Here is a 10,360-nt window from a genome sequence, read left to right as displayed (position 1 = left end):
TCCAAATAACGGGCTTGCTGAAAACACGTGGAATTGTTATTTAGGGATACTTCCAGTATCCTGAAATAGCTCCACAGTATAGACATAGCCTTAGAGATTAACATAGGTATGGGATCGTGAGCTTTCGTGGGTAAAACCCACTGTATCAGATGAGTTGGAATAGAAATACAGAATCCAAGATACATATAACAGCAAAAACAGTTACCTGTCAATTGTAGGACCCTTGTTAATGAAGCTAATTAAAGAGAATTTACAGCCGGTCCCCGAGTTACGAATGGTCGATTTACAACTGTTCATACTTATGACCAAACCTCCCATTAAGCAGTCGTAAAGGTGGTCCTCGAGTTACGAACGCGATTCACGCTTATGACTAGCATGGTCACATGTAAATGAATGGGGTCCAACTTACAAACACTTCGAGTTATGGCCAAGTGTTTGGTCCATAACTTGTTTGTAAGTCAGGGACCAGCTGTACTTTTAAAAATATCTTATAAAATGGAAACAGTGAAAAATAGTGAGAATAACAATTAAATCTATATTAAGCTCACCTCACTTTAGATTTTTATTACAAGTTCAATGAAAACTTTGTGAATCATTTGAGTGAACTTGATATCACGTCACGATGGAAAGGAACCACAGAAAAAGCCTCTTTCTTCTGGCAAATAAGGAATGTTCCTAGAATAAAGGTTTTAAATCTAAAGCTGCTATGTCTATCTACTTTAACCATTTCTACCCAGAACCTCCTCCAGACACGTCAGCCTGATTTCCCACTATAGTACATATCTAAAGAGGATACACATTTTCATAAGTAGGTTGATGTTTTGTGTTGAAATGATACAAAGTTCATATTGGTTTCTTATGTGAAACCTTGTGAAATATATGGGTTTGTGCTTGAAGATTGTGTTCTCATTTGAACTTGAAATCTGGGCCAGGAACAGAACATGAGTGACCCAAACTGGACTGCAAATTAAGTAAAATATTTGCATACACTCCTGAAGAATAAATTCATAGAATCCTAAGGCTGAAAGAGACCTCAGGAGGTCTTGTTGAAGCAAAAAAAAAACTCTCCTCTCTGTTTAGGCAGCTAACAAACAGCTTTATTAATTAATAAAGCACAGCATGAGCCAAACGTGGTCCCAGCAAAGCCGGGCCCAGTAAAGCTGCTAATACAATCAATCCTAGTATCTTTATACCTTCAGCTAAACAGTCTGACGTCAGGGCATCCAATTACAGAAATCCTCAATTAATTCTGGAAAAACAAAGCCTTATCAACAAGATGGCGCACAGGTACGAGGGAGTACATCTCCTGTCCCAACCAGCCCAATTAACACATACCAATAGCCCATCCTGTAGGCCTCTTCTCACGGGGTAACAGAAAGTTCACTCTGGTCTACGTGCTTGAGAGAAAAGCTGAAATGGTTTCTGATATACAAGATGGCTTCTAGCTAAATATGAAAATGGTTTCTACAGCTTCTACAGTCTCAAGTCCAGCCGCTGCCCAAAGCAGGACCAATCCTCACTAAATTGTCCTACCCAGGGCTTTGTCAAGCCAGGACTTGAAATCCTCTAGGGATGGAGATTCCACCACTTCCCTAGGTAACCCATTCCAGTACTTCACCACGCTCCAGGTGAAATAGTTTACCTAATATCCAACCTAGACCTCCCCCACTGTATCTTGAGACCATTGCTCTTTGTTCTGCCATTTGTTACTACTGAGAACAGCTTCTCTCCTTCCTCTTTAGAACCTCCCTTCAGGGAGTTGAAGGCTGCTATTAAATCTCCCCTCACTCTTCTCTTCTTCAGACTAAATAAACCCAAATCCCTCAGCCTCTCCTTGTAGGTTGTGCTCCAGCCCCCAAATCATTTTCGTTGCTCTCCACTGGATCCTCTCCAATGCGTCCACATCCTTTCTATAGTTGGGGGTCCAGATCTGAACACAATACTCCAGATGTGGCCTCACCAGAGCCGAATAAAGGGGAATAATCACTTCTCTAAATCTGCTGGAAATGCTCCGCCTAATGCACCCTAATATGCCATTAGCCTTCTTGGCTCCAAGGTCACACTGTTCACTCATATCCAGCTTCTCATCCACTGTAATCCCCAGGTCCTTTTCTGCTGAACTGCTGCTTAGCCAGTCGATCACCAGCCTTAATAATGCTTGGGATTCTTCTGTCCCAAGTGCAGGACTCTGCACTTGTCCTTGTTGAACCACATCAGATTTCTTTTGGCCCAATCCTCTAACTTGTCTAAGTCACTCTGAACCCTATCCCTACCCTCCAGTATATCTGCCTTTCCCCCTAGTATAGTGTCATCCACAAACTTGCTGAGGGAGCAATGTATCCCCTCATCAAGGTCATTAATAAAGATGTTGAAAAAAACCAACCCTAGGACCAGTCCTTGGGGCACTCCACTTGAAAATGACTGCCAACCAGATATCAAGCTGTTGAACATTACCCATTGGGCCTGACAATCTAGCCAGCTTTTTATCCACCTTATAATCCATTTATCCAATCCATACTTCTTTAACTTGCTGGCTAGAATATTGTGGGAGACTGAATCAAAAGCTTTGCTAAAGTCAAAGTATATCACATCCACCGACTTCCCCATGTCCACAGAGCCAGTTACCTCAGCATAGAAGCTAATTATTTTGGTCAGGCATGACTAGCCCTTGGTGAATCCGTGTTGAACTGCTGAAGCTGAAAAGGATATTAAAGATCAACATTCTAATGAAACTAACCCATTGCCTCCAAAATAACCTTTACCTTCAAAATTACTCCCCCATGGACATGAGGGATGGTGTGACCTACAAAATGTCAGAGGCACAAAATGTGTCCTAAAAATGTGGCCTTCACCAAGGCAAATTCACCTCTCCCAGCCTCAGTTTCCCAATCTGTAAAAAGGGGAAACAGTATTTACCTGCTCTATAAGAATGGTGTGAGGCCTAGTTAAATAAATCATAGAATCATAAAACACTAGAACTGGAAGGGACCTCGAGAGATCATCAAGTCCAGTCCACTGCCGTCATTGGATATAGAGCCTATAAGCATGGTCTATATCATCCCTGATAGATGTCGTCTAACCTGCTCTGAAATCTCTCAAGTGATGGAGATTCTACAACCTCCTTAGGCAATTTATTCCAGTCTTTAACCACTCTGACAGTTGAGAAGTTTTTCCTAGGGTATGTCAACACTACAGAGTTTTGCTGGGAAAACGGCCGTTTTTCTGACAAACCTTGAGGAATGTCCATATTGCAATCGCATTCTCTCGCAAGAAAATCAAAAGAACAGAGGGGTTTTCCCGGAATTGATAATCCTCATTCTACAAGGAAGAAGCCTTGTTGCAAAAGAGCTCTTTCGCAAAAAGGCGTGTGTGGACAGGGAAGAAGGAGTTCTTTCAGAAGAAGAGGAAAGAGGAAAAGCACAGATGTCCTGGTGGCCATTCCATCCATAGCAGTCACAGCTTACATGCGAGAGGCATCCATTCAGTCTAGATGCTCTCTTTAGAAAAAAGCAGATCTCTTTTTTGATGCGCTTTTGCAGTGTAGACACTCTCTTTCGGAAGAAGTTTTTTCGAAAGATTGCTTCTTCTGAAAGAAGCCTGTAGTCTAGATATAGCTCTAATGTCCAACCTAAACCTTCCTGGCTTCAGTTAAAGCCCATTGCTTTTTGTCCTATCATCAGAAGCCAATGAGAACAATTTCCACTCTTCCTCCTCCCTGTGATACCTTTTTTTTGATACTTGAAAACTATCATCTCAGTCTTCTCTTTTTCAAACTAAACAAGCCCAATTCCCAATTAAGACAAAGGTTTCTAACTATTAGAGGAGTGATGTTCCAGAATAGCCTTTCAAGAGGAAGAATGGAGTGGGGTGGTGGGACAAAAAAACCTACCTTGATTCTAGCCTGAGCTTGATAAATTCATGAAGGGGATGGAATGATGAGGTTGCCTATGGTATAACCCATCTGCATCTGTTACTAGAAATTGCTCTGCTTGCTACCCCCTAATGCTGGTCCTGTGTGTTTGTTTGAGTTACCAAGGCAATGCATCTATGTGGCTATCCAGTCTCAACATGTTTTTTGGTCCAGGTGTAGCCCAAGGTCCAGTGTGTTTCAGCAGCAGCCCTGGGAACTATAAGTTATGGACTACAAACTGCGGCATGTTGGGAGAACTCCCTGGTTCCTTCCAGGATGTGCCCTCTGCCCCCAGCAGGATCTCAGCAAGGACTGTGCTAGAAGCAGCACCCAGGCTGCATGCTGAAAGAAGGGGCTGCTGAACTGTTTTCCTGTTCTATGTTTTTTACAGGTAGGACCAGAAAGGGCTATAGAGCACCCTGAGAGGAGTTTAAGTGACACAAAGGGAGAACCTGGACTTGGTTACGTGGGGTTTAATTACTGTGGGAGTTGGAACATGTGTTCCAAGGGGGCTGTGTTGTGTGCTGTAGGGCCTCTGCCCCCAGGAGGGTCTCAGCAAGGACTGTGCTAGAAGCAGCACACAGGCTGCATGCTGAGAGAAGGGGCTGCTGAACTGTTTTCCTGTTCTATGTTTTTTACAGAATAAAGCCTGTTCCTGGTGATTTGTCGGAGTGGGTCTGGTCTGAGGTGCACTCACACATACACAACGCAGAGCACACCAAGCAGCCTCAGGCCTAGCCCTCCCCCCACAGTGGTGTAAGGAGTCACAAGCTTCCCCTATGCTGAATAACCTCACACTGGGCTAGCCAACAGGAGGGGTTACACATGCATCAGGTGCTTTGAAGCAGTTTTACTGGCAAAGACTTTGTTGCGAAGAGACATGATGGTTAGTGTTACTGATGAACTGAACATTGAAAAAGAGCTAAAAGATATTGCAAGCACTGAACAGAGTGGAGGAAAATTACAATTGGATTCGCCAGTCAGATGACTGTGCTACAAAGGCATTTTGTAAATTGTGTGGAAAAAATGTCAGCATCAGGCACAGCGGTGAGTCGGATGTGAAACATTATATCCCTGGGAAACAACATGTGCAAAGGTGCCAAAACAGAATCCCCTGGTCTTAAACATCTTCTCAGCATCCCATGCTACCCATGTTGTTGCTGCAGAGCGTACCCATATATGTCATACAGTAGTGTACGAACAGTCACAATGAAGCTTGCACCTGCTATCCTGACTCAATTGCAAAAAAATTAGTTGTGGCCATACTAAAGCCGAAGCCCTGATTAAAAACATGCTATCACTGTTGCCGACCGAATTCACTGCTATTCTTCACAGTCAAGACATACCCTACTTCTCGCATGCATCAGACAAAGGTAATGTAAAACTTTCCCCTCGTCCCTGAGACGCTGGATACCTGAACTAGGAATACAAGACAAACTATTCGACTTTTATGAAGAAAGGGAGGAGATTTCAGGTCAATAACCAACACTGTTCATCAACAGCTTGTAATTCATAAACTCGAATTAGCCTAAGTCTCTTCATTTTATGCCGACAATGCGAATGCTAATTATGGTAGATGGGAGCAATGGAAGCTCCCTATAAGTGTCGCACAGGTCACTGACATCCAACTCATGGCCCTGCCCTTGCACCATCCCTTGCCCCCACTAAGACTTCACCCCCCACTTTCTTTTCTCTTCCCCATCTCCTCCCTCTTGCTTGCCCTTATGGCTGGAAAAAAATGTGGGGGACATGGCCTCCCCCTCTCCCAGGCTCCCTATTCCAGTGCCCTTGTTGGTAGGCAGAAATCTGTATACCAGATCCTGAGAAAGGAGAATGAAAGTATTTTACCTGCCAGCTGCCCAGTCCAAGATGTGGCTCTGAAAATGGACATGGAGTCATTGGGGATTATGACATTTAATCACGGCAGCTGTTCTGCTAAGAGAATGGCTGTGCTGAAGGGCGCGTGTTTGTTTAATGGACATTGAGGAAGTTGCTTTGCTACATCACACCAACACATTTCTCATCTCTGAACAGACTGGTTAATATTTGGCAAACAGTCAAGAACTGTTTTGTTTCTCTGGGCAGCGACAGCTGTTCATAGTGTTTGTGGTTCCTTTGGTCCCTGTTTGCTGAGAGTCAGCATGAAGAAGGTCAGGAAACAAACAGTGCTGAGGTTCACCTCTCTTTTCTACAAAATGAACTTCAAGAGCTCCGTAGTGCTCTGTCTGGAGAAGACTAGTGGCTATATGTGAGGTGTATGCCATTCTGAATGGGCTGCGAACAAAGCTTCAGCCAAAAAGAAAGAAAGAAAAGACCAATTCTTCACTGCTAAAGTTGAGAATGTCTTCTTGGAATGACACCTTTGTATTCAGAAGTGCTTCAGAAGGACTTTATTAGATTGTATGATGTTTCTGTCAATTATCTGGAGAAATAGTATGACTTTTCCACTAGTGGTTATTTGTACAACATTAGGGCTACGTCTACACTGGCATGAATTTCCAAAAATGCTTTTAACGGAAAAGTTTTCCGTTAAAAGCACTTTTTGCGGAAAAGCGTCCGTGGCCAATCTAGACGCGGTTTTCCACAAAAAAGCCCCGATTGCCATTTTCATGATCAGGGCTTTTTTGCGGAAAACAGTACTATGCTGTCTACATTGGCCCTTTTGGGCAAAAGTCTTTCGGAAAAAGACTTTTGCCCGAAAGGGAGCAGCATAGTTTTTCCGGAAAAGCACTGAAGATTTTACATGAGATCGTCAGTGCTTTCCGGAAATTCAAGTGGCCAGTGTAGACAGCTGGCAAGTTTTTCTGGAAAAGCTGCTGATTTTCCGGAAAAACTTGCTAGTCTAGACACAGCCTCAGTGTTTTATTATCAGCCAAGAGAAGGATTTCAGGGATAGGGTTGCCAGGTGTCCGGTTTTCGCCTGGACAGTCCAATAATTGCATCTTCTGTCTGGTAAAAAAAACAAACAGAAAATACCGGACATGTAAAATATCCGGTATTTTCTGTTTTTCTCGGATGGAAGGCCGGCGGGAACATTTTCCCCCTGCCGTGTCTGGTGGGGGCAGGGAGAGTGGGGAGCACAGGAATGTAAAGGCGCAGCAACAAGTTTGCTCAACAAGTTTGGTCCTCCAGAGTATTGTGGGCTGGATAGGCTGTCCAGTAAGCTTTATATTGTCCAAGAAACCATGAAGAACCTGGAATTGGAGACAGGGGGAGTGGAGAACGGTTAAGGAACTCTAGGTTCCAGTACTCAGGATTAAGGGAGACAGTGCTCATCTTTCTAACATGAAGAACTTGGTTTCTCATTCATGCCTAGTATACCAGTCTGCCATGCCTATACAGAGCCTGTGTTTTCAGCTATGAAGGATGCATGGACTGATGTGATGAATTGAAGCACTGCTAATGGGGTGAGATCCGAAATGCATGTAAAAATGAATTTCAGTAGGAGCTGCAAGAAGTTCCACACTTACATAATCAGCAGAAGGGATGTTATGTCATGTGCATGACCAAGTCATCCAAGAAGTATGAGACTGCTGTTGCTGAAAACTGAGAGCTGTGTGACTTATAGTACAATGTAGGACTATGTGCATATTCTATTATTTTTTATTTTATATACACAATTATTAACCATCCCTCCCTAAAAAAAAGGGTCTGATTTTTTCACACTCACCCTTTGATCATTCTAAACCGATCACCATAGCTGGGGTTGGATAGGAATTTTCCCTGGGGTCAGACCAGCAGAGATCCTGGGAGTTTTTTGTCTTCTTTGCACACTGGAGCATAGGTCACTTGCTGTTTTTAACTAATATATATGGTGGAGTCTCTTAATTTAGTCTTTAAACTAAGATTTCAGGGCTTCAATAACTCAGCCAGAGGTTATGGGCCTAGTACAGGAGTGAATAAGTAAGATTTTATGGCTGGTAATGTTCAGGAGGTCAGATTAGGCGAGCACAACATTTCCTTCTGGCCTTAAAGTCTATGAATTAAGGTTGAACAGGCATTTCCTGAGGTGTGAGTGCTTGACTTTGCAACCTTAATAGCTTTCTGCTTGCATAGTAGTGGTAGTGGTGTTTTTGGTTTCTCTCTCTCTCTCTCTCTGTGTGTTATATATATATATATATATATATATATATATATATAATTTTTTTTCCTGTGGGATGACAGAGTGATGTTATCATATCACAACATCCGCAGGCTGGGGGGTATGCATGGATGGGTAAAGCCCAGCCTCCAGCCCCACCCCTTTGTCCCTGGAGCCAAGACCAAGTCCTCTCTGGTGGCCACAAGGAGAGCCGAGACTGGTGCACTGCAGCCTCGGCCCAGCCCTCCCCGGCCGTCAGGGGCAGAGCCGGGCCTGGCATGTCGTGGCCTCAGCCTAGCCCTCCCTGGCTGTTGGGGGGCAGAGCCAGGCCTGGAGTGCCTCAGCCAAGCCTTCTCCAGCCACTGGGGGCAGAGGTGGGCTGGCCCCCTTGTGTACTGTAATAGTAGAAAAACATTTGTAACTAAAGGTATGTCTCCACTACAGAATTTCATCAGTAAAACAGCCATTTTTCCAACAAAACTTGCAGAACGTCCACACTGCAATCACATTCTTGTGAAAGTAAACTGAACGTGCAGAGGGCTTTTTCCAACATTTTTAATCCTCATTCTATGAGGAAGAAGCTTTTTTCCGAAAGAGCTCTTTCAGAAAAATGCATGTGTGGACGGGGAGGAGGGTTTGTTTGTTTTTTTCAAAAGAAGAGGCCTCCAGGAAATAGCACAGGTGCCCTGGTGGCCACTCCATCCATAGTAATCAGGACTCTATAGTTCCTGCCTCCTGGCCCCTCTTAAAGCTGCAGGCACCCTGGACAAGCCTTGTAGCAGGAAGCCAGCTTCAGAGCAACACCTCACTGCGCGGCTCTCCCTGCCATAGGCCTTGCCAGCCACAGCTGAGCCTAAAGCCCCGCGCAATCTCCCTGACCCTCACAGGGAGCAGCTCCAAGGGTCCCAGGAGCCACCCAGGCAGACCAAGAGGGGCACACCCTCCTGGTCCAGCCTGGAGATACTGTCCCTCCTCAAACCGTGGGTCGAGGAGACCTTGTAGGATTTCCAGTCCAAGCACCTAAATGCGGACATTGATGGCTGGATGGCCAATTCCTGGCAGAGTGTGGACACCCACCCACCTTATAACAGGTCCGGAGTAAAGTAAAGGAGCTCCGCCAGGGATATGTCCGGCCCACAGAGCGCAGCTTGTGCTCAGGGACAGGACCCTACACCTGCCCCAATTACCAGGAGCTGCACCAGATCCTGGGGGGTGGGGAAATGTCTTCCCCACCTGTCTTGGTGGACTCAGGCCTGGAGACCCCCCGTCATCACCCAGCCGGAGGTCTCCATAGAGGAGGAGTAGGAGGGCCAGCGCCAGCCAGAAGCGGCGGAGGAGGAGGAGACAGACACTGTAACCCTGTCCCTGGAGCCAGTGCCAGTGACCCAGGATGTCTTCCAGGCCTCCTTGGATGCCTGGGAGGGATCTTCAGGTGAGTGGTTTCACTTTGTCACACACACAGGGCAGGGGAGGTGGGCGCACAGGGGACGGGGAGCGAGTGTTGCTTGACCTGCTTGGGCTGGACAGCATGCTGTGGTCCGTGCACATGCAACTATGTGCAGCGTTAGTGTGCAGCACGCAGACACAGCAGGCCGCCTCTGAGCATGCCCAGGATCCTGCTGCCAGGCTCAGGGGACGCCACTCACATCCTGCCACTGAGGGGAGTGGGACTGGCACAGCTGGAAGCAGGCTAGCCACAAGGGCACAGGCACGACCCCACACAGACCAAGGAGTGTCACACACAGCACACGGGCATGCCTGCATGTGTGAGACAGCAGCCACTCCTGTAGACAGCGCTGCAAGCCGCAGCTATGTGTGTGGACCCCAGGGAGGCCCAGGCTGCTCCCGGCTCCTCTGCCGCCCATGATGAGATCCCATCACTTCCCTTGCCTGCTTGTCTGTGGGCCAGGGAGGAGGGAGAAGTGGGCATCATGGTCCCCTGGGCATGTCGGGGTCCCTGTGAGGCATGACCCACTGTGCAAGCCACACATGGCCTTGCTCCCGGAACATCCCCCTCTTCTGGCCTGAGGACTGTTGGTTGCTGCTTACAGAGGAGGACATGGCCTCAGGGACAGTGTCTGCATGGATGACTAACCACCTCCCCCTCTTTGTGTTCTCCACAGCCGGACCAGCTGGGACTGAGGGCCGAGCCACGCCACCAGAGCCACCTGACAGAGCCCGGGGGACCCGAAGGCTTGCCATGATCCATGAAGATCTGATGTGCCAGCACATCAGCATCCTGCGCGACATGCAGCAGGCCCTAATGCACAAGGTCTGCGAGAACTTGGAGTGGTAGAACCGCATATGGGACCAGCTGATGCAGTGGTATGACAACATGTGTGCTGTCATGTCGTGCATGATGGCACATC

Source organism: Pelodiscus sinensis, chromosome 9, assembly GCF_049634645.1.
Source record: "Pelodiscus sinensis isolate JC-2024 chromosome 9, ASM4963464v1, whole genome shotgun sequence".
Lineage (NCBI taxonomy): Eukaryota > Metazoa > Chordata > Testudines > Trionychidae > Pelodiscus > Pelodiscus sinensis.
The sequence above is the reverse complement of the archived record's forward strand: the minus strand, read 5'-3'. Positions refer to the sequence as shown.